The following is a 17,058-nucleotide window of genomic DNA, read 5'->3' as shown; positions in this document are numbered from 1 at the left end:
AGCGCAACAAAAAAAGCAACACACAACTCCCGGGAGGGCTCGAACCTTCAACCTTTCGGTTAACAGCTGATCGTGCTAGCCAATTGCGCCACGGAGACAGTCGTGCTCCTCTCTCACCACCATCAGAACATTTCTTCAGAGCTATCAGCCCAAAGAAAATAAAGCGCCGCACCACCACCGGGTGGGCTCGAACCTCCAACCTTTCGGTTAACAGCCGATCGTGCTAGCCAATTGCGCCACGGAGACAGTCGTGCTCCACTCACCACCTTCAGAACATATCTTCAAAGCTATCAGCGCAAAGAAAAAAGCAACACACTACTCCTGAGAGGGCTCAAACCTCCAATTTTTCGGTTAAGAGCCGAACGTGGTACTCAATTGCGCCACGGAGACAGTCGTGCTCCTCTTTCACCACCATCAAAACATTTCTTCAGAGCTATCAGCCCAAGAAAAAACAAGCGCCGCACCACCACCGTGTGGGCTCGAACCTCCAACCTTTCGGTCAACTGCAGATTGCGCTAGCCAATTGCGCCACGGAGACAGTCCTCCTCCACTCTCACACCATCAGAACATATCATCAAAGCTATCAGTCCAAAAAAAAAAGCAACACACAACTCCCGGGAGGGCTCGAACCTCCAACCGTTCGGTTAACAGCCGATCGCGCTAGCGAATTGCGCCACGGAGACAGTCGTGCTCCACTCTCACCACCATAAGAACATATCTTCAAAGCTAACAGCGCAAAGAAAAAAGCAACACACCACTCCCGGGAGGGCTCGAACCTCCAACCTTTCGGTTAACAGCCGATCGCGCTAGCCAATTGCGCCACGGAGACAGTCGTGCTCCACTCTCACCACCGTCAGAACATTTCTTCAGAGCCATCAGCAGAAAGAAAAAGAAGCGCCGCACCACCACCGGGTGGGCTCGAACCTCCAACCTTTCGGTCAACTGCAGATCGCGCTAGCCGATTGCGCCACGGAGACAGTCCTCCTCCACTCTCACCACCATCAGAACATATCTTCAAAGCTATCAGCCCAAAGAAAAAAAAGCAACACACCACTCCCGGGAGGGCTCGAACCTCCAACCTTACAGTTAACAGCCTATCGCGCTAGCAAATTGCGCCACGGAGACATCGTGCTCCACTCTCACCACCATCAGAACATATCTTCAAAGCTATCAGCGCAACGAAAAAAGCAACACACAACTCCCGGGAGGGCTCGAACTTTCAACCTTTCGGTTAACAGCCTATCGTGCTAGCCAATTGCGCCACGTAGACAGTCGTGCTCCTCTCTCACCACCATCAGAACATTTCTTCAGAGCTATCAGCCCAAAGAACATAAAGCGCAGCACCACCACCGGGTGGGCTCGAACCTCCAACCTTTCGGTTAACAGCCGATCGTGCTAGCCAATTGCGCCACGGAGACAGTCGTGCTCCACTCACCACCTTCAGAACATATCTTCAAAGCTATCAGCGCAAAGAAAAAAGCAACACACTACTCCTGAGAGGGCTCAAACCTCCAATTTTTCGGTTAAGAGCCGAATGTGGTACTCAATTGCGCCACGGAGACAGTCGTGCTCCTCTTTCACCACCATCAAAACATTTCTTCAGAGCTATCAGCCCAAGGAAAAAGAAGCGCCGCACCACCACCGTGTGGGCTCGAACCTCCAACCTTTCGGTAAACTGCAGATTGCGCTAGCCAATTGCGCCACGGAGACAGTCCTCCTCCACTCTCACACCATCAGAACATATCATCAAAGCTATCAGCCCAAAGAAAAAAAAGCTACACACAACTCCCGGGAGGGCTCGAACCTCCAACCTTTCGGTTAACAGCCGATCGCGCTAGCAAATTGCGCCACAGAGACATCGTTCTCCACTCTCACCACCATCAGAACATATCTTCAAAGATATCAGCGCAAAGAAAAAAGCAACACACCACTCCCGGGAAGGCTCGAACCTCCAACCTTTCGGTTAACAGCCGATCGCGCTAGCCAATAGCGCCACGGAGACAGTCGTGCTCCACTCTCACCACCACCAGAACTAATCTTCAAAGCTATCTGCGCAAAGAAAAAAGCGACACACCACACCCGGGAGGGCTCAAACCTCCAACTTTTTTGGTTAACAGCCAAACGTGCTAGCCAATGGCGCCACGGAGACAGTCGTGCTCCACTCTCACCACCATAAGAACATATCTTCAAAGCTAACAGCGCAAAGAAAGAAGCCATACACCACTCCCGGGAGGGCTCGAACCTCCAACCTTTCGGTTAACAGCCGATCGCGCTCGCCAATTGCGCCACGGAGACAGTCGTGCTCCACTCTCACCACCGTCAGAACATTTCTTCAGAGCTATCAGCAGAAAGAAAAAGAAGCGCCGCACCACCACCGGGTGGGCTCGCACCTCTAACCTTTTGGTCAACAGCAGATCGCGCTAGCCGATTGCGCCACGGAGACAGTCCTCCTCCACTCTCACCACCATCAGAACATATCTTCAAAGCTATCAGCCCAAAGAAAAAAAAGCAACACACCACTCCCGGGAGGGCTCGAACCTCCAACCTTTCAGTTAACAGCCGATCGTGCTAGCAAATTGCGCCACGGAGACATCGTGCTCCACTCTCACCACCATCAGAACATATCTTCAAAGCTATCAGCGCAACGAAAAAAGCAACACACAACTCCCGGGAGGGCTCGAACCTTCAACCTTTCGGTTAACAGCCAATCGTGCTAGCCAATTGCGCCACGGAGACAGTCGTGCTCCTCTCTCACCACCATCAGAACATTTCATCAGAGCTATCAGCCCAACGAAAAAGAAGCGCCGCACCACCACCGGGTGGGCTCGAACCCCCAACCTTTCGGTCAACTGCAGATCGCGCTTGCCAATTGCGCCACGAAGACAGTCCTCCTCCACTCTCACCACCATCAGAACATATCTTCAAAGCTATCAGCCCAAAGAAAAAAAAGCAACACACCACTCCCGGGAAGGCTCGAACCTCCAACCTTTCAGTTAACAGCCGATCGCGCTAGCCAATTGCGCCACGGAGACAGTCGTGATCCACTCTCACCACCATCAGAACATATCTTCAAAGCTATCAGTGCAAAGAAAAAAGCAACATACCACTCCCGTAAGGGCTCGAACCTCCAACCTTTTGTTTAACAGCCGATCGCGCTAGCCAATTGCGCCATGGAGACAGACGTGCTCCACTCAAACCACCATCAGAACATTTCTTTAGAGCTATCAGCCCAAAGAAAAAAAAGCGCCGCACCACCACCGGGTGGGCTCGAACCTTCAACCTTTCGGTAAACAGCCGATCGTGCTAGCCAATTGCGCCACGGAGACAGTCGTGCTCCACTCACCACCTTCAGAACATATCTTCAAAGCTATCAGCGCAAAGAAAAAAGCAACACACTACTCCTGGGAGTGCTCAAACCTCCAATTTTTCGGTTAAGAGCCGAACGTTGTACCCGATTGCGCCACGGAGACAGTCGTGCTCCTCTTTCACCACCATCAAAACATTTCTTCAGAGCTATGAGCCCAAGGAAAAACAAGCGCCGCACCACCACCGGGTGGGCTCGAACCTCCAACCTTTCGGTCAACATAGATTGCGCTAGCCAATTGCGCCACGGAGACAGTCCTCCTTCACTCTCACACCATCAGAACATATCATCAAAGCTATCAGCCCAAAGAAAAAAAAAGCGCCGCACCACCACCGGGTGGGCTCGAACCTCCAACCTTTCAGTTACCAGCCCATCGCGCTAGACAATATCGCCACGGAGACGGTCGTGCTCCGCTCTCACCACCATCAGAACATATCTTCAAAGCTATCAGCGCAAAGAAAAAAGCAACACACCACTTCCGGGAGGGCTCAAACCTCCAATTTTTCGGTTAACAGCCGAACGTGCTAGCCAATTGCGCTACGGAGACAGTCGTGCTCCACTCTCACCACCATCAGAGCATATCTTAAAAGCTATCAGTGCAACGACAAAAGCAACACACAACTCCCGGGAGGGCTCGAACCTTCAACCTATCGGTTAACAGCTGATCGTGCTAACCAATTGCGCCACGGAGACAGTCGTGCTCCTCTCTCACCACCATCAGAACATTTCTTCAGAGCTATCAGCCCAACGAAAAAGAAGCGCCGCACCACCACCGGGTGGGCTCGAACCACCAACCTTTTGGTCAACTGCAGATCGCGCTAGCCAATTTCGCCACGGAGACAGTCCTCCTCCACTCTCACCACCATCAGAACATATCTTCAAAGCTATCAGCCCAAAGAAAAAAAAAAGCAACACACCACTCCCGGGAGGGCTCGAACCTCCAACCTTTAGGTTAACAGCCGATCGCGCTAGCCAACTGCGCCACGGAGACAGTCGTGCTCCACTCTCACCACCATCATAACATATCTTCAGAGCTATCAGCGCAAAGAAAAAGCAAACACCACTTCTGGGAGGGCTCAAACCTTCAACCTTTTGGTTAACAGCCGATCGTGCTAGCCAATTGCGCCACGGAGACAGTCCTCCTCCACTCTCACACCATCAGAACATATCATCAAAGCTATCAGCCCAAAGAAAAAAAAGCAACACACAACTCCCGGAAGGGCTCAAACCTCCAACCTTTCAGGTAACAGCCGATCGAGCCAGCCAAATGCGCCATGGAGACAGTCGTGCTCCACTCTCACCACCATCAGAACATATCTTCAAAGCTATCAGCGCAAAGAAAAAAGCAACACACCACTCCCGGGAGGGCTCGAACCTCCAACCTTTCGGTCAACAGCAGGCCGCGCTAGCCAATTGCGCCATGGCGACAGCCCTCCTCCACTCTCACCACCATCAGTACATATCTTCAAAGCTATCAGCCCAAAGAAAAAAAGCAACACACCACTCCCGGGAGGGCTCGACCCTCCAACCTTTCGGTTAACAGCCGATCGCACTAGCCAATTGCGCCATGGAGACAGTCGTGCTCCACTCTAACCACCATCAGAACATATCTTCAAAGCTAACAGCGCAACGAAAAATAGCAACACACCACTCCCGGGAGGGCTCGAACCTCCAACCTTTCGGTTAGCAGCCGATCGCGCTAGCCAATTGCGCCACGGAGACAGTCGTGCTCCACTCTCCCCACCGTCAGAACATTTCTTCAGAGCTATCAGCCCAAAGAAAAAGAAGCGCCGCACCACCACCATGTGTGCTCGAACCTCTAACCTCTCGGTCAACAGCAGATCGCGCTAGCCAATTGCGCCACGGAGACAGTCCTCCTCCACTCTCACCACCATCAAAACATATCTTCAAAGCTATCAGCCCAAAGAAAAAAAAGCAACACACCACTCCCGGGAGGGCTCGAACCTCCAACCTTTCAGTTAACAGCCCATCGCGCTAGCCAATTGCGCCACGGAGACGGTCGTGCTCCGCTCTCACCACCATCAGAACATATCTTCAAAGCTATCAGCGCAAAGAAAAAGCAACACACCACTCCCGGGAGGGCTCAAACCTCCAATTTTTCGGTTAACAGCCGAACGTGCTAGCCAATTGCGCCACGGAGACAGTCGTGCTCCACTCTCACCACCATCAGAGCATATCTTAAAAGCTATCAGCGCAACGGAAAAAGCAACACACTACTCCCGGGAGGGCTCGAACCTCCAACCTTTCAGTTAACAGCCGATCGCGCTAGCCCATTGCGCCACGGAGACAGTCGTGATCCACTCTCACCACCATCAGAACATTTCTTCAGAGCTATCAGCCCAACGAAAAAGAAGCGCCGCACCACCACCGGGTGGGCTCGAACCCCCAACCTTTCGGTCAACTGCAGATCGCGCTAGCCAATTGCGGCACGGAGACAGTCCTCCTCCACTCTCACCACCATCAGAACATATCTTCAAAGCTATCAGCCCAAAGAAAAAAAAACAACACACCACTCCCGGGAGGGCTCGAACCTCCAACCTTTAGGTTAACAGCCGATCGCGCTAGCCAACTGCGCCACGGAGACAGTCGTGCTCCACTCTCACCACCATCAGAACATATCTTCAGAGCTATCAGCGCAAAGAAAAAGCGAACACCACTTCTGGGAGGGCTCAAACCTTCAACCTTTTGGTTAACAGCCGATCGTGCTAGCCAAATTCGCCACGGAGACAGTCGTGCTCCACTCTCACCAACATCAGGACATTTCTTCAGAGCTATCAGCCCAAGGAAAAACAAGCGCCGCACCACCACCGGTTGGGCTCGAACCTCCAACCTTTCGGTCAACTGCAGATCGCGCTAGCCAATTGCGCCACGGAGACAGTCCTCCTCCACTCTCACACCATCAGAACATATCATCAAAGCTATCAGCCCAAAGAAAAAAAAGCAACACACCACTCCCGGGAGGGCTCGAATCTCCAACCTTCCGGTCAATTGCAGATCGCGCTAGCCAATTGCGCCACGGAGACAGTCGTGCTCCACTCTCAACACCATCAGAACATATCTTCAAAGCTGACAGCGCAAAGAAAAAAAGCAACACACCACTCCCGGGAGGGCTCGAACCTCCAACCTTTCGGTTAGCAGCCGATCACGCTAGCCAATGGCGCCACGGACACAGTCGTGCTCCACTCTCACCACCGTCAGAACATTTCTTCAGAGCTATCAGCCCAAATAAAAAGAAGCGCCGCACCACCACCGGGTGGGCTCGAACCCCCAACCTTTCGGTCAACAGCAGGTCGCGCTAGCCTATTGCGCCACGGAGACAGTCCTCCTCCACTCTCACCACCATCAGTACACATCTTCAAAGCTATCAGCCCAAAGAAAAAAAAGCAAAACACCACTCCCGGGAGGGCTCGAACCTCCAACCTTTCGGTTAACAGCTGATCGCACTAGCCAATTGCGCCACGGAGACAGTCGTGCTCCACTTTCACCACCATCAGAACATATCTTCAAAGCTAACAGCGCCACGAAAAAAAGCAACACACCACTCCCGGGAGGGCTCGAACCTCCAACCTTTCGGTTAGCAGTCGATCGCGCTAGCCAATTGCGCCACGGAGACAGTCTTGCTCCACTCTCCCCACCGTCAGAACATTTCTTCAGAGCAATCAGCCCAAAGAAAAAGAAGAGCCGCACCACCACCAGTTGTGCTCGAACCTCCAACCTTTCGGTCAACAGCATTTCGCGCTAGCCAATTGCGCCACGGAGACGGTCCTCCTCCACTCTCACCACCACCAAAACATATCTTAAAGCTATCAGCCCAAAGAAAAAAAAGCAACACACCACTCCCGGCAGGGCTCGAACATCCAACCTTTCAGTTAACAGCCCATCGCGCTAGCCAATTGCGCCACGGAGACAGTCGTGCTCCTCTCTCACCACCATCCGAACATATCTTCAAAGCTATCAGTGCAAAAAAAAAGCAACATACCACTTCCGGGAGGGCTCGAACCTCCAACCTTTCAGTTAACAGCCGATCGAGCTAGCCAATTGCGCCACGGAGACAGACGTGCTCCACTCTAACCACCATCAGAACATTTCTTCAGAGCTATCAGCCCAAAGAAAAAAAAGCGCCGCACCACCACCGGGTGCGCTCGAACCTCCAACCTTTCGGTTAACAGCCGAACGTGGTACCCAATTGCGCCATGGAGACAGTCGTGCTCCACTCACCACCTTCAGAACATATCTTCAGAGCTATCAGCCCAAGGAAAAACAAGCGCCGCACCACTACCGGGTGGGCTCGAACCTCCAACCTTTCGGTCAACTGCAGATCGCACTAGCCAATTGCGCCACGGAGACAGTCCTCCTCCACTCTCACACCATCAGAACATATCATCAAAGCTATCAGCCCAAAGAAAAAAAAGCAACACACCACTCCCGGGAGGGCTCGAACCTCCAACCTTTCAGTTAACAGCCGATCGCGCCAGCCAAATGCGCCACGGAGACAGTCGTGATCCACTCTCACCACCATCAGAACATATCTTCAAAGCTATCAGCGCAAAGAAAAAAGCAACACCACTCCCGGGAGGGCTCGAATCTCCAACCTTTCGGTAAATTGGAGATCGCGCTAGCCAATTGCGCCACGGAGACAGTCGTGCTCTACTCTCAACACCATCAGAACATATCTTCAAAGCTAACAGCGCAAAGAAAAAAAGCAACACACCACTCCCGGGAGGGCTCGAACCTCCAACCTTTCGGTTAGCAGCCGATCACGCTAGCCAATGGCGCCACGGACACAGTCGTGCTCCACTCTCACCACCGTCAGAACATTTCTTCAGAGCTATCAGCCCAAAGAAAAAGAAGCGCCGCACCACCACCGGGTGGGCGCGAACCTCCAACCATTCGGTCAACAGCAGGTCGCGCTAGCCAATTGCGCCACGGAGACAGTCCTCCTCCACTCTCACCACCATCAGTACATATCTTCAAAGCTATCAGCCCAAAGAAAAAAAAGCAACACACCACTCCCGGGTGGGCTCGAACCTCCAACCTTTCGGTCAACTGCAGATCGCGCTAGCCGATTACGCCACGGAGACAGTCCTCCTCCACTCTCACCACCATCAGAACATATCTTCAAAGCTATCAGCCCAAAGAAAAAAAAGCAACACACCACTCCCGGGAGGGCTCGAACCTCCAACCTTACAGTTAACAGCCTATCGCGCTAGCAAATTGCGCCACGGAGACATCGTGCTCCACTCTCACCACCATCAGAACATATCTTCAAAGCTATCAGCGCAACGAAAAAAGCAACACACAGCTCCCGGGAGGGCTCGAACCTTCAACCTTTTGGTTAACAGCCGATCGTGCTAGCCAATTGCGCCACGTAGACAGTCGTGCTCCTCTCTCACCACCATCAGAACATTTCTTCAGAGCTATCAGCCCAAAGTAAATAAAGCGACGCACCACCACCGGGTGGGCTCGAACCTCCAACCTTTCGGTTAACAGCCGATCGTGCTAGCCAATTGCGCCACGGAGACAGTCGTGCTCCACTCACCACCTTCAGAACATATCTTCAAAGCTATCAGCGCAAAGAAAAAAGCAACACACTACTCCTGAGAGGGCTCAAACCTCCAATTTTTCGGTTAAGAGCCGAACGTGGTACTCAATTGCGCCACGGAGACAGTCGTGCTCCTCTTTCACCACCATCAAAACATTTCTTCAGAGCTATCAGCCCAAGGAAAAAGAAGCGCCGCACCACCACCGTGTGGGCTCGAACCTCCAACCTTTCGGTCAACTGCAGATTGCGCTAGCCAATTGCGCCACGGAGACAGTCCTCCTCCACTCTCACACCATCAGAACATATCATCAAAGCTATCAGCCCAAAGAAAAAAAAGCAACACACAACTCCCGGGAGGGCTCGAACCTCCAACCTTTCGGTTAACAGCCGATCGCGCTAGCAAATTGCGCCACAGAGACATCGTTCTCCACTCTCACCACCATCAGAACATATCTTCAAAGCTATCAGCGCAAAGAAAAAAGCAACACACCACTCCCGGGAAGGCTCGAACCTCCAACCTTTCGGTTAACAGCCGATCGCGCTAGCCAATAGCGCCACGGAGACAGTCGTGCTCCACTCTCACCACCACCAGAACTAATCTTCAAAGCTATCTGCGCAAAGAAAAAAGCGACACACCACTCCCGGGAGGGCTCAAACCTCCAACTTTTTTGGTTAACAGCCAAACGTGCTAGCCAATGGCGCCACGGAGACAGTCGTGCTCCACTCTCACCACCATAAGAACATATCTTCAAAGCTAACAGCGCAAAGAAAAAAGCCACACACCACTCCCGGGAGGGCTCGAACCTCCAACCTTTCGGTTAACAGCCGATCGCGCTCGCCAATTGCGCCACGGAGACAGTCGTGCTCCACTCTCACCACCGTCAGAACATTTCTTCAGAGCTATCAGCAGAAAGAAAAAGAAGCGCCGCACCACCACCGGGTGGGCTCGCACCTCTAACCTTTTGGTCAACAGCAGATCGCGCTAGCCGATTGCGCCACGGAGACATTCCTCCTCCACTCTCACCACCATCAGAACATATCTTCAAAGCTATCAGCCCAAAGAAAAAAAAGCAACACACCACTCCCGGGAGGGCTCGAACCTCCAACCTTTCAGTTAACAGCCGATCGCGCTAGCAAATTGCGCCACGGAGACATCGTGCTCCACTCTCACCACCATCAGAACATATCTTCAAAGCTATCAGCGCAACGAAAAAAGCAACACACAACTCCCGGGAGGGCTCGAACCTTCAACCTTTCGGTTAACAGCCAATCGTGCTAGCCAATTGCGCCACGGAGACAGTCGTGCTCCTCTCTCACCACCATCAGAACATTTCTTCAGAGCTATCAGCCCAACGAAAAAGAAGCGCCGCACCACCACCGGGTGGGCTCGAACCCCCAACCTTTCGGTCAACTGCAGATCGCGCTTGCCAATTGCGCCACGAAGACAGTCCTCCTCCATTCTCACCACCATCACAACATATCTTCAAAGCCATCAGCCCAAAGAAAAAAAAGCAACACACCACTCCCGGGAGGGCTCGAACCTCCAACGTTTCAGTTAACAGCCGATCGCGCTAGCCAATTGCGCCACGGAGACAGTCGTGCTCCACTCTCACCACCATCAGAACATATCTTCAAAGCTATCAGTGCAAAGAAAAAAGCAACATACCACTCCCGTAAGGGCTCGAACATCCAACCTTTTGTTTAACAGCCGATCGCGCTAGCCAATTGCACCACGGAGACAGACGTGCTCCATTCACACCACCATCAGAACATTTCTTCAGAGCTATCAGCCCAAAGAAAAAAAAGCGCCGCACCACCACCGGGTGGGCTCGAACCTCCAACCTTTCGGTTAACAGCCGATCGTGCTAGCCAATTGCGCCACGGAGACAGTCGTGCTCCACTCACCACCTTCAGAACATATCTTCAAAGCTATCAGCGCAAAGAAAAAAGCAACACACTACTCCTGGGAGTGCTCAAACCTCCAATTTTTCGGTTAGGAGCCGAACGTGGTACCCGATTGCGCCACGGAGACAGTCGTGCTCCTCTTTCACCACCATCAAAACATTTCTTCAGAGCTATCAGCCCAAGGAAAAACAAGCGCCGCACCACCACCGGGTGGGCTCGAACCTCCAACCTTTCGGTCAACATAGATTGCGCTAGCCAATTGCGCCACGGAGACAGTCCTCCTCCACTCTCACACCATCAGAACATATCATCAAAGCTATCAGCCCAAAGAAAAAAAAAGCGCCGCACCACCACCGGGTGGGCTCGAACCTCCAACCTTTCAGTTAACAGCCCATCGCGCTAGACAATATCGCCACGGAGACGGTCGTGCTCCGCTCTCACCACCATCAGAACATATCTTCAAAGCTATCAGCGCAAAGAAAAAAGCAACACACCACTTCCGGAGGGCTCAAACCTCCAATTTTTCGGTTAACAGCCGAACGTGCTAGCCAATTGCGCTACGGAGACAGTCGTGCTCCACTCTCACCACCATCAGAGCATATCTTAAAAGCTATCAGTGCAACGAAAAAAGCAACACACAACTCCCGGGAGGGCTCGAACCTTCAAACTTTCGGTTAACAGCTGATCGTGCTGACCAATTGCGCCACGGAGACAGTCGTGCTCCTCTCTCACCACCATCAGAACATTTCTTCAGAGCTATCAGCCCAACGAAAAAGAAGCGCCGCACCACCACCGGGTGGGCTCGAACCACCAACCTTTTGGTCAACTGCAGATCGCGCTAGCCAATTTCGCCACGGAGACAGTCCTCCTCCACTCTCACCACCATCAGAACATATCTTCAAAGCTACCAGCCCAAAGAAAAAAAAAGCAACACACCACTCCCGGGAGGGCTCGAACCTCCAACCTTTAGGTTAACAGCCGATCGCGCTAGCCAACTGCGCCACGGAGACAGTCGTGCTCCACTCTCACCACCATCATAACATATCTTCAGAGCTATCAGCGCAAAGAAAAAGCAAACACCACTTCTGGGAGGGCTCAAACCTTCAACCTTTTGGTTAACAGCCGATCGTGCTAGCCAATTGCGCCACGGAGACAGTCGTGCTCCACTCTCAGCACCACCAAAACATATCTTCATAGCTATCAGTGCAAAGTAAAAAGCAACACACCACTCCCGGGATGGCTCGAACCTCCAACCTTTCGGTTAACGGCCGATCGCGCTAGCCAATTGCGCCACGGAGACAGTCGTGCTCCACTCTCACCACCATAAGAACATATCTTCAAAGCTAACAGCGCAAAGAAAAAAGCAACACACCACTCCCGGGAGGGCTCGAACCTCCAACCTTTCGGTTAACAGCCGATCGCGCTAGCCAATTGCGCCACGGAGACAGTCGTGCTCCACTCTCACCACCGTCAGAACATTTCTTCAGAGCTATCAGCTGAAAGAAAAAGAAGCGCCGCACCACCACCGGGTGGGCTCGAACCTCCAACCTTTCGGTCAACAGCAGGTTGCGCTAGCCAATTGCGCCGCGGAGACAGTCCTCCTCCACTCTCACCACCATCAGAACATATCTTCAAAGCTATCAGCCCAAAGAAAAAAAAGCAACACACCACTCCCGGGAGGGCTCGAACCTCCAACCTTTCAGTTAACAGCCGATCGCGCTAGCAAATCGCGCCTCGGAGACATCGTGCTCCACTCTCACCACCATCAGAACATATCTTCAAAGCTATCAGCGCAACGAAAAAAGCAACACACAACTCCCGGGAGAGCTCGAACCTTCAACCTTTCGGTTAACAGCCGATAGTGCTAGCCAGTTGCGCCACGGAGACAGTCGTGCTCCTCTCTCACCACCATCAGAACATTTCTTCAGAGCAATCAGCCCAACGAAAAAGAAGCGCCGCACCACCACCGGGTGGGCTCGAACCACCAACCTTTCGGTCAACTGCAGATCACGCTAGCCAATTGCGCCACGGAGACAGTCCTCCTCCACTCTCACCACCATCAGAACATATCTTCAAAGCTATCAGCCCAAAGAAAAAAAAGCAACACACCACTCCCGGGAGGGCTCGAACCTCCAACCTTTCAGTTAACAGCCGATCGCGCTAGCCAATTGCGCCACGGAGACAGTCGTGATCCACTCTCACCACCATCAGAACATATCTTCAAAGCTATCAGTGCAAAGAAAAAAGCAACATACCACTCCCGTAAGGGCTCGAACCTCCAACCTTTTGTTTAACAGCCGATCGCGCTAGCCAATTGCGCCATGGAGACAGACGTGCTCCACTCAAACCACCATCAGAACATTTCTTTAGAGCTATCTGCCCAAATAAAAAAAAGCGCCGCACCACCACCGGGTGGGCTCGAACCTCCAACCTTTCGGTTAACAGCCGATCGTGCTAGCCAATTGCGCCACGGACACAGTCGTGCTCCACTCACCACCTTCAGGACATATCTTCAAAGCTATCAGCGCAAAGAAAAAAGCAACACACTACTCCTGGGAGGGCTCAAACCTCCAATTTTTCGGTTAAGAGCCGAAGTGGTACCCAATTGCGCCACGGAGACAGCCGTGCTCCTCTTTCACCACCATCAAAACATTTCTTCAGAGCTATCAGCCCAAGGAAAAACAAGCGCCGCACCACCAACGGGTGGGCTCGAACCTCCAACCTTTCGGTCAACTGCAGATTGCGCTAGCCAATTGCGCCACGGAGACAGTCCTCCTCCACTCTCACACCATCAGAACATATCATCAAAGCTATCAGCCCAAAGGAAAAAAAGCAACACACAACTCCCGGAAGGGCTCAAACCTCCAACCTTTCAGGTAACAGCTGATCGAGCCAGCCAAATGCGCCATGGAGACAGTCGTGCTCCACTCTCACCACCATCAGAACATATCTTCAAAGCTATCAGCGCAAAGAAAAAAGCAACACACCACTCCCGGGAGGGCTCGAACCTCCAACCTTTCGGTCAGTAGCCGATCACGCTAGCCAATGGTGCCACGGATACAGTCGTTCTCCACTCTCACCACCGTCAGAACATTTCTTCAGGGCTGTCAGCCCAAAGAAAAAGAAGCGCCGCACCACCACCGGGTGGGCTCGAACCTCCAACCTTTCGGTCAACAGCAGGCCGCGCTAGCCAATTGCGCCACGGAGACAGTCCTCCTCCACTCTCACCACCATCAAAACATATCTTCAAAGCTATCAGCCCAAAGAAAAAAAAAGCAACACACCACCCCCGGGAGGGCTCGAACCTCCAACCTTTCAGTTAACAGCCCATCGCGCTAGCCAATTGCGCCACGGAGACGGTCGTGCTCCGCTCTCACCACCATCAGAACATATCTTCAAAGCTATCAGCGCAAAGAAAAAAGCAACACACCACTCCCGGGAGGGCTCAAACCTCCAATTTTTCGGTTAACAGCCGATCGCGCTAGCCCATTGCGCCACGGAGACAGTCGTGATCCACTCTCAACACCATCAGAACATTTCTTCAGAGCTATCAGCCCAACGAAAAAGAAGCGCCGCACCACCACCGGGTGGGCTCGAACCCCCAACCTTTCGGTCAACTGCAGATCGCGCTAGCCAATTGCGCCACGGAGACAGTCCTCCTCCACTCTCACCACCATCAGAACATATCTTCAAAGCTATCAGCCCAAAGAAAAAAAAAGCAACACACCACTCCTGGGAGGGCTCGAACCTCCAACCTTTAGGTTAACAGCCGATCGCGCTAGCCAACTGCGCCACGGAGACAGTCGTGCTCCACTCTCACCACCATCAGAACATATCTTCAGAGCTATCAGCGCAAAGAAAAAGCGAACACCACTTCTGGGAGGGCTCAAACCTTCAACCTTTTGGTTAACAGCCGATCGTGCTAGCCAAATTCGCCACGGAGACAGTCGTGCTCCACTCTCACCAACATCAGGACATTTCTTCAGAGCTATCAGCCCAAGGAAAAACAAGCGCCGCACCACCACCGGTTGGGCTCGAACCTCCAACCTTTCGGTCAACTGCAGATCGCGCTAGCCAATTGCGCCACGGAGACAGTCCTCCTCCACTCTCACACCATCAGAACATATCATCAAAGCTATCAGCCCAAAGAAAAAAAAGCAACACACCACTCCCGGGAGGGCTCGAACCTCCAACCATTCAGTTAACAGCCGATCACGCCAGCCAAATGCGCCACGGAGACAGTCGTGCTCCACTCTCACCACCATCAGAACATATCTTCAAAGCTATCAGCGCAAAGAAAAAAGCAACACCACTCCCGGGAGGGCTCGAATCTCCAACCTTTCGGTCAATTGCAGATCGCGCTAGCCAATTGCGCCACGGAGACAGTCGTGCTCCACTCTCAACACCATCAGAACATATCTTCAAAGCTAACAGCGCAAAGAAAAAAAGCAACACACCACTCCCGGGAGGGCTCGAACCTCCAACCTTTCGGTTAGCAGCCGATCACGCTAGCCAATGGCGCCACGGACACAGTCGTGCTCCACTCTCACCACCGTCAGAACATTTCTTCAGAGCTATCAGCCCAAATAAAAAGAAGCGCCGCACCACCACCGGGTGGGCTCGAACCCCCAACCTTTCGGTCAACAGCAGGTCGCGCTAGCCTATTGCGCCACGGAGACAGTCCTCCTCCACTCTCACCACCATCAGTACACATCTTCAAAGCTATCAGCCCAAAGAAAAAAAAGCAAAACACCACTCCCGGGAGGGCTCGAACCTCCAACCTTTCGGTTAACAGCTGATCGCACTAGCCAATTGCGCCACGGAGACAGTCGTGCTCCACTTTCACCACCATCAGAACATATCTTCAAAGCTAACAGCGCCACGAAAAAAAGCAACACACCACTCCCGGGAGGGCTCGAACCTCCAACCTTTCGGTTAGCAGTCGATCGCGCTAGCCAATTGCGCCACGGAGACAGTCTTGCTCCACTCTCCCCACCGTCAGAACATTTCTTCAGAGCAATCAGCCCAAAGAAAAAGAAGCGCCGCACCACCACCAGTTGTGCTCGAACCTCCAACCTTTCGGTCAACAGCAGATCGCGCTAGCCAATTGCGCCACGGAGACAGTCCTCCTCCACTCTCACCACCATCAAAACATATCTTCAAAGCTATCAGCCCAAAGAAAAAAAAGCAACACACCACTCCCGGCAGGGCTCGAACATCCAACCTTTCAGTTAACAGCCCATCGCGCTAGCCAATTGCGCCACGGAGGCGGTCGTGCTCCGCTCTCACCACCATCAGAACATATCTTCAAAGCTATCAGCACAACGAAAAAAGCCACACACAACTCCTGGGAGGGCTCGAACCTTCAAACTTTCGGTTAACAGCCGATCGCGCTAGCAAATTGCGCCACGGAGACAGTCGTGCTCCTCTCTCACCACCATCTGAACATATCTTCAAAGCTATCAGTGCAAAAAAAAAGCAACATACCACTTCCGGGAGGGCTCGAACCTCCAACCTTTCAGTTAACAGCCGATCGAGCTAGCCAATTGCGCCACGGAGACAGACGTGCTCCACTCTAACCACCATCAGAACATTTCTTCAGAGCTATCAGCCCAAAGAAAAAAAAGCGCCGCACCACCACCGGGTGGGCTCGAACCTCCAACCTTTAGATCGTGCTAGCCAATTGCGCAACGGAGACAGTCGTGCTCCACTCACCACCTTCAGAACATATCTTCAAAGCTATCAGCGCAAAGAAAAAAGCAACACACTACTCCTGGGAGGGCTCAAACCTCCAATTTTTCGGTTAAGAGCCGAACGTGGTACCCCATTGCGCCATGGAGACAGTCGTGCTCCATTCTCACCACCATCAGGACATTTCTTCAGAGCTATCAGCCCAAGGAAAAACAAGCGCCGCACCACTACCGGGTGGGCTCGAACCTCCAACCTTTCGGTCAACTGCAGATCGCGCTAGCCAATTGCGCCACGGAGACAGTCCTCCTCCACTCTCACACCATCAGAACATATCATCAAAGCTATCAGCCCAAAGAAAAAAAAGCAACACACCACTCCCGGGAGGGCTCGAACCTCCAACCTTTCAGTTAACAGCCGATCGCGCCAGCCAAATGCGCCACGGAGACAGTCGTGATCCACTCTCACCACCATCAGAACATATCTTCAAAGCTATCAGCGCAAAGAAAAAAGCAACACCACTCCCGGGAGGGCTCGA

The sequence above is a fragment of the Rhipicephalus microplus genome, chromosome 8 (genome assembly GCF_043290135.1).
Source record: "Rhipicephalus microplus isolate Deutch F79 chromosome 8, USDA_Rmic, whole genome shotgun sequence".
In the NCBI taxonomy this organism is placed as follows: Eukaryota; Metazoa; Arthropoda; class Arachnida; order Ixodida; family Ixodidae; genus Rhipicephalus; species Rhipicephalus microplus.
Note: the sequence above shows the minus strand (reverse complement) of the source record.